Source organism: Enhydra lutris, unplaced genomic scaffold, assembly GCF_002288905.1.
Source record: "Enhydra lutris kenyoni isolate GAN:26980312 unplaced genomic scaffold, ASM228890v2 scaffoldscaffold19, whole genome shotgun sequence".
Classification (NCBI taxonomy): domain Eukaryota; kingdom Metazoa; phylum Chordata; class Mammalia; order Carnivora; family Mustelidae; genus Enhydra; species Enhydra lutris.
This window is the reverse complement of record NW_019154103.1, coordinates 13,683,789-13,697,916: the sequence shown is the minus strand read 5'-3', so window position 1 is coordinate 13,697,916 and position 14,128 is coordinate 13,683,789.

Here is a 14,128-nt window from a genome sequence, read left to right as displayed (position 1 = left end):
AGAAATAGGCATAATCTTAGCTTCCAAGCCTTTTGGGTTTTGTCCTATACAACATACTCATTCATAAATTGGAAAAATATCCTCTAAACCACACAGATTTGAAGATCCTCTAAACCTTCACAGTAAGTGAAGGAATAGTGAAATAATCTATCCACTAAATTTAAAAACTTTAATTTAGAGTCCTATGTGAAGTGTGTGAAGTCTGGCCCTTGAAAGATAGGATCTGAAGCCAGCCTGATCTTGGTAAAAATTAGTTAACTAAAGAAGTGGCAAGTATGGGGCACCTGGGTGGCTCAGTTGTTAGGCGGCTGCCTTTGGCCCAGGTCGTGACCCCAGGGTCCTGGGTTCGAGCCCCGAGTTGGGCTCCGTGCTCAGTGGGAGGCCTGCTTCTCCTTCTCCCACTCCCCCTGCTTGTGTTCTCGTTTTTTAAAAAAAAAAAATGAAGTGGCAAGCAATTATGAAGCTTAAGGAAATACAAAAAAACCTCTACGTACAAAATATAGAAGAGCTGGCTAGAAAAAAATCTGGCAAGGGAAAACAATGCAAAATGGCCATACATGAAAAGGTAAGCTTTGGCTTCAAAATTTAGGTAGTGTGTAGATAATTAAAAATATGTATTTGATGAGAATATACAACAAGAGCTTATTTTGAGTACTATGTGTATTTTTGGACTATAGAGTTAAAGGCAGATATGACTTGAAGAGCTGCAAATATGGGGGAAAAATAGAAAGTAAAACAAGGGCAGGATAACAAAAACAGGTATAATTCAATATACAGTCTTGAAGTGTCTGAAATGAGAACATGATGATCAAATGTTGTTCCCTGTACAGCGGGTTGAACAAGAGGAGGGGGCATAAAGTATTCTGTGAGGGATTAGCTATAAGTCAGAACTTCCTGAGTGAGAGTTGTGAAATATCAAAATAGGTTACTGAGGAAGGTTATGTTGCTCCTTTTCCGGAAGGCCTTAAAAATAGTAGAGGTGGAATCCTTGTGAAATAATTTGGGGATGGTATTATCTGAAGGAAGAGAAAATGGTATGACCTTGCATGGCCTCTGCCAGTATTAATGTCTGACATTTCTACTCTTACCTTAGTTGAATGGAAAGATAGATACTATTTCAACTCCCCCACCCCAACTGGATCATTTTGCTCTTTTTTAACATGGCAAAATTTAGATAAATTTTAAAGTGGATCTCCTAAAGATCCAGTTTAAGGAAAGTGACATTTCCAAGCTCAACCTGAAATTCTCCTTAATAAGTTTAAAGAAACATTTATTAAATATTTATCTTTTTTTCTAAGGATCTGAATAGAAATTGTGCTATATTCATTGTTTCCTAATTCATAAAATATATGAACTAACCATTTTTATGTAATTTTGATTGTTGGAATCATCAGCAAAGTGACTAATAGTGATTTGGTATGTTAACTACTTGATGACAGTGTTATACTTTTCTAGCATGTAAAAGTAATGTCACCTCTGTACTTCTCAGAACTCTTTTATTACCAGAGTCACCCACAGGCATGAGAGACTCTGATATAAAAAATATTCCAGACATCTCTTCACTGTGAAAGGCAATATTTGCCAACAGGTCCTTGCTTACTGAATTAGAACTTTCAGAGATTTCCTGTTTACCAAAAGCTCTCTTCAAGTGCATGGGCTATAGAAACAGCCATGTTGAGCTTTCATTTTGCACAGTCAACGGCCCAGCATCTTAAATTGAATTCAGGCTTGAATATAATGGGTCATTATCAGTCATGGAGTTTTTGAATGGCTCCGACCCAGTGTGCTCATCAGCTGGTACAATAACATATATAAATACTTAAATGAATATATGTGTACCTATATTTGTACCACAGGGCTCTCCCTGCAAAAGTAGGAGGACGGTCTGATACATGCTGAAAATATACAACTATTACTTCCTCACACCATGTAGGCCTCTGACGACAGAGCAAGGCTATGTGATACATTGTGGAAAAACTGATGTGAACTTCTGTAATATACCAAAGTGTGTGATTTTTCTTCAACAATTATAAATATATTGCCAATTATGTCAACTGTTTTTATACAATTAATAGTATATTTTATTAGGTGTGTGTCTTATAAAGCTGATATACATAAAATTACTTCTAAAAGTAATGTATTTAAAGAGTGTGAATTGCATAGTTACAGCCAGAGGTCTCAAACACAAAGCATTCTAAAGAAGTAGGTAAATGTATAAAATTCAGAAGTGGAAACTGCACTGCATAGAGAAGAATATTGTAGTAGACCATAATTTGAAGAAATAAAGGAGGAGCATAAAGAGATGGAAGAACTAGAGGAGCAGCAGAAAAGGGAATAGGGTTTAATGACCAAGGTAATGTCAGAATGAATTGGATCTGTGTTTGAGACCTACCCAAGGTACTGTAAAGGAGAGCAAGATGACTGCCTTAAGGGGCACCTGGGTGGCTCAGTGGGTTAAAGCCTCTGTCTTCGGCTCAGGTCATGATCCCAGGGTCCTGGGATTGAGCCCCGCATCAAGCTCTCTGCTCTGCAGGGAGCCTGCTTCCCCCTCTCTCTCTGCCTGCCTCTCTGCCTACTTGTGATCTCTGTCAAATAAATAATAAATAAAATCTTAAAAAAAAAAAAAAGATGACTGCCTTAAGCCCGAAGACAAGATATCTGTAATACTCTTCTTAATCATGAATGAAGTTGATTCTCCTGACCCATCCTCAGGAAGACACCCGTCTTCATGTTTTTGCCCAGGACTCATGATGTAGATATGCTTATTCATAGACATTCACCCTGTTTCCCTTGTGAGCAACCACATTCATTTGTAGAAAGAGAGAGGAGGAACCTACTGATGCAGATGATATGCTAATAACAACTAACTCACTCAAGTGTCATTCTTTTCCCCTACTTGGCACAGGGAATTATTTTTTGCCATCAAGAATAAGAAAATGTTTTAAAAAAAAATGAGAAAATGTTAGGTGAATTAAAGAACGCTGACTTTTTTAAATAAAGATTTTGTTTACTTTTTAGAGAGAGAGAGAGAGACAGAGACAGAGGTATTAAGAGAGAGCATGAGCAAGAAGGAGAGAGAGAAGCAAGCTCACTGATGAGCAGGGAGCCTGAGGCGGGGCTCAATCCAAGAACCCTAGGATCATGACCTGAACCAAAGGCAGATACCTAACTGACTGAGCCACCCAGGCGCCCCTAAAGAACACTTATTTTATTTTTTTTTAAAGATTTTATTTATTTATTTGACAGACAGAGATCACAAGAAGGCAGAGAGGCAGGCAAAGAGAGAGGAGGAAGCAGGCTCCCTGTTGAGCAGAAAGCCCGGCCCAGGACACTGAGATCACGACCTGAGTCGAAGGCAGAGGCTTTAACCCACTGAGCCACCCAGGCGCCCCAAGAACACTTATTTTAAAAGTACTCTTAGATTCTTCTAAAACGCTCTGAACATCCCATTTTCTGCATAGAATTTTAACTTGAAAGCACTCTTGCGAATAGTACCTTGCTGCATTAGCAGAGTATGTGGTTCAAGTACAAGTCTGGGACCAGATTTATATAGTCTATAATTACAGCCTAACAGGAGCTGTGTGACCCTGGGCAAGTAACTTAACCTCTCTGTCTTCCAGCTTTTTTATTTTGTAAAATAGAGATTATTAAAATAGTCTTCCTCATAGGCTACTGTGAGGATTGGAGTTAGTATTTGCAAAGCTTTTGGTGCTAAAGGAAGTATTTTATAATTCATAGTTATTTATTAAATTTCTAAATACGATTAGTGACTCAAAGTGCTTAATGTAACCTTAGTCTTAATTGTTTATATTGCTTGAGGTGAACCAACTTTTTAAAGCCAAAAATATGGAAAAAACAATTCTATTTACTCAGGCAATTTAACATCTTTGTCAGTTTATTTTTTCTCTAGGACTATATCCTTTGGAGAAGCATTTTGACGTCATTTTGTCTTACACCTTCACCAAATTTCTGCCATTTAGGGACTTAAAAAGGGTCTTTAGAAATTGAACTTGGGGGCACCTAGGTGGCTCAGTGGGTTAATAAGCCTCTGCCTTCGGCTCAGGTCATGATCCCAGTGTCCTGGGATCAAGCCCCACATCGGGCTCTCTGCTCAGCAGGGAGCCTGCTTCCCTTCCTCTCTCTCTGCCTGCCTCTCTGCCTACTTGTGATCTCTGTCTGTCAAATAAAGAAATAAAATCTTTAAAAAAAAAAAAGAAAGAAATTGAACCTGGTTCCCTTTATGTATCTGAGGAAAATGAGACTCAAAGCCGTTGACTGGCCCAAAGACAAGCAGCTCATGGGTAGTCGAACCCCTCCAAGAATCTGATTACAAATAGAGCTTTCTTTTAACTATACTCTATCACTTCTTGGTGCTTTGGAAATATATTGCACTAATTGCTCAATATTTTATTAGTATTTTTAATTTAAAAGAACAGTTTTCTGCACTTTATATCATATTTGTTCTTTGTAAAACTAAAAGAATAGTTTTCCATCGTTTTATCAATTATTCAACAATCCTTTTATGTTCTCCTTGAGCCAGGCACTGAGCAGAATGTTGGTTCAGCAGCGCAGTGTGTTCTGCAGTCAGAGGGAAGATTCCTTTCTGTAAAGCTAGCATTTCCCAAAACATATTCTGGATATACAGATTCTGTCATCTAGCACACTGAAAATATGAAAAGTCCTGCACCAAAGAAACTTCTCTCTTCATTTTTTTTAAATTTCCTGACCTTTTTTTTTTTTTTTTTTTTGAAAGAATAGCTTGTTATAATCCTTAAGAACTACTGACCTTTGGAATCCATGCTGGAGTTTCTGAGGAGAGTCGTGGGCTTGCTTCCACTGATGGGTGCTTTCTTTTAGATCCTAGCTTTTAGAGACTCAGGATGAAAAAACCTCATTTCAGTAAACTTCTGATCTGTGGTAGCATGGTCTGTTTTAAGGGGGAAGTACTGTAATCCTTTCCATGTATTAGTCTCTGCCAAGGATGACTTGAGCTATCCTTGAAAATAGCCTGGGACAGAATGTGTAGACATGCTGAGATAAGGAGCCTCCTGCCAGGCCTCCAGCGTAGGAAGCGACTTAGCTTACCCCAGGCCCACAGCCGGCCCTCTGCAGCACACTTACCCTGCCCGGGTGTACGGAGGAAACATTCTGTTCATCTGAGAACACCTCTATTCCTAGCTCTTTGACAGTTTCACTTTCCATATCCCCTCAGTTTTAAACATGTGGAAAAAGAGATAAAGGAAGGTGATGAAATGAAAAAATGAAGTGGGGAAGGCTACGGAGAGAGAGAAGAAACTCAAATTTACATGCCTGCTTTGCATGCAATTATGGCTAGGTTTTGGAGGGGGAGGGGAGTGTTCTCCAAAGGTCGTTTTATAAGATAGGAAGGAAGATGCGTATGCAGTGTGAAATATTGGTTAACATTGAGAATAGAATCAAACCCTACGCTGATTAGACCATTTTGATTAAAAAAAAAAAAACTTTTCAAATTTCTGATTCTTTTTTGAGGCATTAGATCAACTACAAATGAAAATAGATCAACGTTAATTTAGGCTTCATGGTAAATTATACAACTTACCCTATTTTAAAACTTATAAATTATGTTCACCAAGTAGGAAATACAAAGAAATTAGTGCAGTAAAGGATCAAATTTATGCTGCTACCCCCCCACCCAGAAATCACAGGGGAGGGAGAACTGAAAGTGTATACCCATTATTTCTTAAATAAAGTTTAGTTGCATAGGAAATTTTGACCCCTCTCCTTACTGAAAATACTGGTTTTTCATTAGACATTACTATTTAAAATTAAAAGTGTCTATTGCCTTTTGCTCTAAATTCTTATTTATTAACAGTCACAATCCTTAAATTTTGTATTTTTCCTCTTAAAAATGCTTTAATTTAAAAAATACTAGATGATTCAATTTGTCTATTCATTCCAAGTTGGAAATTAATCTGTTTGGCTTGAGGCTACATAACTTACTCTCATTAGATGGGTATGTCCAAAGATATGTGAACATTTCCCATACAGTGAGACACTGGGATTTTCAAATATTGCTGAGATCTTAATCAAAATTGTGCTGATTGCTTGGGAGTTGGGTCCTGTGAGAGAGGAAATAAATCAACCTACCCCCATGACTCAGGTACATTAGTAATGTTGTAAGATTGTTTATTTCTAAAAGAAAGAAGGTATAATATAAAATATGTAAATCTATATTTCACATTTGAAAAAGTTTTACATTGTATTTGTCAGATTGTTCATAGTGCTATGTATATTTAACACTGGAAAAGGAATTTCAAGAACTATTTCAATCAGTGGACACTGATTTAATGAAGTGTCCATGTTTCAAGGGAAGACATACCTTTGGATTCAATTCATATCAGTTTAGAAACTTTTTGCATTATATTCTATTATCCGTGCTTCAAAGTATTTATAATTTTTATGAACTTACACGATACTGAAGTTAACAAGTTTACACAATTAATTTATGAAATTGAATTGCACCCAGTTGAATTTCTATAAACAGGGTGCTGTTTTTTATTTGAGCCTCACAAACTTCTCCAAGAATAGAAATGTTATTATTCCCATTCTGTAGATGAAGAAATTGAGGTTTGGGAAACGCTGGATTAGCCATTTGCTGCAACCGTGACAGGCAGAGTATTCATGGAATATTCAGGCTGGAGTCGTCATCTTCCAAATACTGCCTGGCTCCATCCGTGTTTTAGATTTGTCCTCGGATGTCATCTTCTCAGCTGTCATCTTCCCTGACAGCACTGCCCACTTCTGCCCTTTCCTGCTCCGGCACCTCCTTGCCTGTTCTCCTGTGGCATTTTGTTTCTAGCCCTTCTTTATCTATAATCATCATATTAGCACGCTTGTTTATTGCCTCTCTCTCCCTTCCAAATGCAGGTTTCAGGAACACCAAGACCTACTTTGTTTTGTTCACAGTGGTGTTCCAGGTACCTAGCATCATGCTTGACACCTTTATGTCTCTGTAACTCAAGATCAGACTTTTTCATTGTTATCTCTGTGAGATTAAGCATCATGAACTTGGCTCACAGTCCCCGATGACATCATTGTCGCCAGGATTTGATCTGCCCACATGGTCCAAGTTGAAATTTAGTTTAGATCTCTGACGAGGATGCACCACGTACATACAGTTGCGTGTTGTTCATCTGCTCCAGAGCTGTAGCAGGTAGGATGCGATCGTGCTAGGAGATCTGTACTGCATATGTCCGCCAGCGTCTCATTTCTCACCTTTAACCGACAGCATTCCTGACCAGCGACCCTGACAAAAGTTCCGAAGCGTTAAAACCGTGTGTTACACAGCCCTAGTGTGTTTTACAGCGAGCAGGGCTGTTGTGTAGACTCCTCTTGTCCTGGAGTTTTGCACAGATAAAGGGAGGATATAGTTTTGAGAGGATTGCTCTAACTACAAAGTGCGTCCTGAAGGCCATTTAGCTCACAATGAAGGTCTGTGTTTTAAAATAGCACTATAACAAAGTAACTACAGAGTTTTTGGCAAGGGCTTCAACTATTTATAGAACTAAGTAAGGCATAGTAAATAATACCACAGTGCCCAGTTCTCCCTTGCCATAACCCCAAACTTATGAGAAGCACTGTAATTATATTTTTCTACTTTAAAAAAAAAAATCATAGTAGCCATTATCAGTTTAACCATACGGAAGCTCAGGCTGAGATTTCTTTTTTAAATGCATAGTTTTGATTTTCAGCAGCTGCGCTGGGTCTTTAATCATATATTATCTTTATGAAGCCTTTTTCTAACATATGTTAATTGGCTGTTTTCTGTGACAAATTATGAGCTCTTACTTTGATGAGGTTCAATTGCAATCATGTTGAAGTCGAGTACGTAGAGTTTCCACCCCTGCTGGCTTCTCAAACCACTACAAACATCTGCACGTCACTGCAGTGCTGAGTAATGGCAGGATTTGGGCTGGCTGATTTCACTACAGATTTTTTTTTTTCCACAGGATATTTTCAGCTTCTTTGTACTAAATCTGTTGCAGGGTTTGCCCTTTTTAGCAGAAGCATGCTCTAAAATTAACATCAAACCTTATTGGCGATTACTATAATACAGTGAGAAATATTTCATAATACAACACCCTAGCATCTGTTTTGCTTTGCTGAAATTTTAGTGTAGTTTTTAGTGTAGTTATTATACATTTTTAAAAATCAATCAGTTGTTAAGCTGTTAGTGGTTTCTAAATAATCAGCATTTTATAAAAAATATTTTGAATTCTTCTGCAGAGAAGAATGGGTGTTTATTGAGTGGATGGCTATCTATTTAGCTGTCATAAAGAAAAGGCACGTACCACTTTTTCTAGGTGTTTCCTAATGTCAATATGTGAAAGATTCTATTATATTTTCTTTTTTCTTTGTAGTTACATCTGTTGGTTAAGGAATGAAAAGAATTACATGTTCCATCAAGGTTAATGTCCAATAAGGGGCATAGCATCCATTTCAGTTTTCTATCCGAATGTCAGTTTTTAATATATGATTAGGATGAACAGATATGTTCTAATCCATCTGCTCTGAGAACTGTGACAGATAGCCTGCATGGCGACCAACAGATGATCAGTGAGAGCTATAATTAGAATAGATGTAAAAATACAGCACATTTGTTTATATTCTCAGAAAAGTAGTCAAGATAATTGATTAAGGCCTTCAGAAACTGTGTCAAACTCCAGTCATACTGAGATGAATTTAATCGTGTTTCTGGCCTGACATCGAAGGTAAAGGACTCTGCGAAGTGCGGTTCTCCAAAGCCAAACCTAGGGGTCAAATTTCCATACAGGTATTAGAGTTTAGAATAAGATGAGCCAGATGTGAACAGGAGCTACTCCTCCTCATGAGGCTGTTTTTAATCAGCCGTTTCCCTGGAGTAGCACACAATCAATGAGCTCTAAATCCTGAGGCTACCTGCATTCAGAGGAAGGCCTGCGAACATCATTACAGAACTTACAATTGAGCATATGTGAAAAAATTAGAGCAGAAATTAAGGGTAAGAAAGGTTAACTTCAGAAGTCTTACTTTGGTACTGCTCTTTTAGAAGGTCTCAGAGATAATTTAAATGTTAAAAAAAAGAAGAGTATTAAACCCTACTAAATGCAGATACTAAATCCACTAAAAGATCACTGTAAATAAGCCAAATGGAAAGTTATTATTGATTTATGTTAGCCAGAAGTGTTTGAATATATGTATTATTTTGAGAAGGTAGATAGGTCAATTTCAGCATGAGTCCGTAAATCTAAGGTAGGTTGTCGGTTGTTTTTTGCTTTGGGTTCTTCATCAATAGTACTACGGCTAGAGAGCATGGCTTTAGGAACCCTGTGTGACACTTCAGTGTGACTGCAAAGTCAGCGGATGCACTGTGTCTTGAGCGAGTGTACACAAGGAAATTTAGTTCCACTTGATAAGACACATACTTAATTGGCTTTAAGAAAATAAACCAAGGTAAAGAATGATGTGCAAATGAAGCAGAGAACTTGGCACTTGACTGTATGGAAGCCCGTGAGCCATGTGGCTTAATTGGGGCCAGTTGGGATCATTTAATGATTGCTGTCAGAAGATCAGATTTAATTCTCCTTATAAGAAGACCACAGTGGGATAGAGTTAAACAAATTGTCATCAGAGGTTTCAGATGAACAAAGCCTTAATTAGGTTGATTAGGATGCCGTAAAAGAGATGAAGAGAATAGAAAAATTGATGAATCACTGGTTTCCATGTTGAGCCACATGTAACAGCAATATCAAATATCTATATTTTGAGAGACATTATTACAGCATTTTGAATATTACGTGTATCAGATGGAAGGCTTTTGTGTAAACTTTCTAAAATTCTGAAGTTCAACTAGAGGCAAAAGTAAATGACATTCAGTGCAAATAGTGGGTGATTTATGATACATATTCTTCTTAATGTATAACAAAAACACTGGCAGGAGGACAGTGGTATGTCTTTCCATTTAAAGCTTATCTTTAAATATTAAATAAGAGGGAAAATAAATAGCAACAGAGGCAAATTATTTTCAAGGATTTAATTTTCAGTTGTTTAATGTATTATTTGTATACAGAATAAAAACAAAGCCTTTACTTAGAATGTCCTTTTGACCATTCATATCACAATCTTAGTAATCTTACCAGTGATAATACTCAATGACTACTCAGGTGTCTTAAAACGTATTCTTACTGTTTTATCATCACATTATGAAAGACTAAAATGTGGTCCTTCCATTTGCTGCAGCTTCGCAGGAAAATGTTCTCTCTGCACACACCCATACACACACACACACACACCAATGTATCAGTTAGGCTAAAAACTGTGCCCAGTGCATACAGATTTTTGAGAAAGAAATTTATAGAATATTTCCATTTTAATCATGAAATATGATACAGGAAGGCTTAAGAAAACAATGAACATAAAATTTTTTTCTGACATGATTATGAGATGTCTGGGAATTCGGATTTTGTTGTAATAAGATGATGATATGGAACAGCAGCATCTCCCCTTTCAAGCCTGGCTTGATTTGATGGCTAACAATTCTGTTTCACTGATACTGGTGTTGTATAGCGCTTTACTTGCTTTGTTCAATAACAACAACAACAACAACAACAACAAAAATCCAGCTGCATATTCATTACAGAGAGGTTACAGCTGGGGAACAGAACACAATCTGTGATGCTGACTGGTAGCTCTTGCTCTGTGATGAGACAGTGCCCGATTTACCTTTGTGGTAAGCTCTGCCACGTCACAAAGTGGCCTTGGAAAGAAAACATGATGGCTGTACTGTTGTGAAAAATCGGGAAAACAAAGGCATGGTAGAACCCTGGATTAATTACTTATTATGATGAGGAAAGACAAAAAAAATGTTATTGAACTGTGGTTCAATAACACAAGGCTCTGGACATATTTAGACCATTTGGAGTTTATTTTGGCATGGGGAATGGAGAATGCTGTTTAAGCTGCCTTGTGAAAAAAATGTCCAAGACAAAATATACCATGAAAAACCATGACAGGGAAGCTGTGCTTCCCCCATGTTTAGTAAATTGTTTATAATGCAACACAGTTGTTTAAAGGTGGGTGCCTCCTAATTTCCAGAACTGTGTAAATAAAATGATTTATGTCAATGATAATAGCAGGTTAGGCCCACTTATTAAATTAATTGCAGAGGTTTTCAAAACGAGTTCCTTTTTAGCCTTATTATATTTCTGACATACATTTCATCTCCTTTTGTCCTTGGGGAAAGATATTAAAGTAGGACTAGAAGCATTAATGTAGAGTTTTCAGCAGCCGTGGTCATTGGGAAAATTGATATATTTCCCTAGTTATTTCTACTTTTGCAGCCTGAAGCTCTTCCATGACTGATACTTAAGAGAAACTTCTTAATTTTTATAACACTGTAAATTTTTCCTTCATGTAATGATTATTGTTAATGAATAAATGAAGCATTACCTGTTAGAACTTGCTCATCATTAGCTTTGCAAAGTCAAATCTTCATGGTATATATAAGAACAATGATTCACTTGGTAGCCTCATGATATAATATGGTTTTTATTTTAAGTCTCAAAACTGAAGCAGTCTTACAAGTCGTAGGTCATGCTCCCAGTACTGCTATGGACCCACTTCACATATAATACCACCTTGAATGACCATAGCCATCCCCTGCACACCAGGAATTTTGTTCCTGGCATTCCTGGATGGCTCACTCCGTTAAGTATCCTACTCTTGATTTCTGCTCAGGTCTTGATCTCACGGTCATGGGATCAAGCCCCATGTTGGGCTCCATGCTCAGCAGGAAGTCTGCTTGAGATTCTTTTCCTCTCCTTCTGTCCCTCCCCCAATCATGCTTGCTTGCTCTCTCTCTCTCTCTCTCTCAAATAAATAAATAAATAAATAAATCTTAAAAAAGAAAAGTCTGGGGGTGCCTGGGTGGCTCAGTTGGTTAACCATCTGCCTTCAGCTCAGGTCATGATCCCAGGGTCCTAGGATCGAGCCCAGCACCAGGCAGGGAGCTTACTTCTCCCTTTCCCACCTCATCCTACTTGTGCACTCTTTCTCTGTTAAATAAATAGATAAAATCTTTTTTAAAAAAGTTTGTTCCCAACTCATTGTAGGCAGCAACAAGCTGAAGTTCAGACCTGAGCTTCCTAACTCGAAAATTCTTTCTACTTCCACTCCTCAGTATAAATTACACTTCTTCCATATATGAGATGCTATATAAATATGACAAAAGATTAAGTGAGGTTATCGGCCTGCTTCTATATGTAAGAAAATGTTCTCAGGAGTAGTCATTAAAAATAAAAACTGAAGAAAATACACATCTGAGAGATGAAAATCTTAAAATCATTTATCAACTAAGTTATTAGCTCCTACTATAGGCCTGGTAGTGGGTTAGATACTGGGAATACGAAAGTGGGAATATGAAAGCAAGACAAAACGGAGTTGGCTCACAGATGTTGAAGAAGACAGACAATTTCAATTATGACAAGAGCTGCAAAGGAAGACATGGTGCTATGAGTCCTCATGGGGGATTTGTTGCAGCCATGAAAAGATGGAGTGCTTCCTGAGGAGGTGAAATTAGAGCTGAGATGGAAAGGAAAGGAAGAAGTTAAGGAGGCACAGAGGGGAAGGAGGAGCATTCCAGGCAGAGGGGATTGCACATGCAAAGGCCCTGTAGTAGGAAGGAGCATGACATGTGTGAGGAACGGACAAATGACATTATTATTTGTGTGTGATACTATGTTACAGAGACTTGAAGATAACTCAAAAGTCCATCATATTGACACTAAATTGAAATAAATTGAGAAAATAACTTTGTGTTTGGCATGATGGTACTTATCCAGTGGTAAATAATGGTTGTTTTTTTATTATCTTTAGGAGGGTAAGTTTTGACTCTGTATCTAAAATGAACTCAGCTTGCATTCATAGCTAGGGTAATATAACATGTTATATAGAATATCATAAACTTAAAGGGAAGTGGAAGAATGACTTTCAGGACCAAGGAAATATTCCCCAATTTGTAAGACATCATGTAGTTGAATAACAATAAGAATAACAATAATTATATCTTTTGAAGTTCAAATACCTCTTAAGCAAAAAAAAAAAAAAAAAAGTAAAAGTTCTACTTGTTCCTTTCAACCAAAATATAATTACATGTCTCATATGTCTTTCAAATATGTCGTGAGGTAGAAAGTTAAATGTATCTAGATGTACCAGAATGAGCTGAGTTTTCCACTTAAAATAATATTGAATCATTTAATTATCTGAATTAGTAATACAAGCTTGCAGCAACTGGGCTTAAGATCATTTTTGTACCTTACTAAGAATCCAGTTTGTATTTAGTTAACAGTATAATTTCCTATGTGATATAGTATGCTTGGTTTTGAGCCTTGAGTTTTTTTAAAACATTATATGAAGATGCTAGTGTTGTCAAAATGTGAATCAGTGAAGAAGTTATTTGCTAATATGAGTAAAAGAAAACCAGAAATCTTTCTTTGCAAATTGACATCACATATTTTAATGTTTTATCATCATTCATGGGCTGTTTTTATTTAAGCAACTGCATTGTGCTTATCGTAGCAAAATACATGCTTTGCGAAGATAAGTTTAGCAGAAGAGAATTAATTTCTTCCCACATCTTTTAATGTGGCATGGCAGTCTCACTCTATGATCAAAACACATAACTGAAGGTTGTGTTTAATTTCTAAATCAAAGTGTTGTGGGAAGATGATTGAAATCTGAAGATGACTCAGATCCACTTGATATGTGGTTTTCTTCCTACAGAAACCTTATGGTAGACTGCCATTTCCATGTTAGAAGGAACCTAATAGTGATGAGATTGAAATAAATAGTTTCACTATATACTGAAAGTTTTTGTTAGTTTCTTTAGTTCTTACTCTGAATTTTTTAAAAGAACTTTGAGACCTTCAATAACATAGGCATCTATTCTCCCCACCCACTGCATCTTTTTTTAAACTATGGGTACAAAGATGTAACCAGTGTGTCTTACAAACACTGATATATTTTTGGGGAACAGTTTTTGTAATTCTTTTTTTTTTTTAACTAAAAATAAAATTTATCCACTTGGCTCTTTGCCTGTATAGAATTCTTCCTT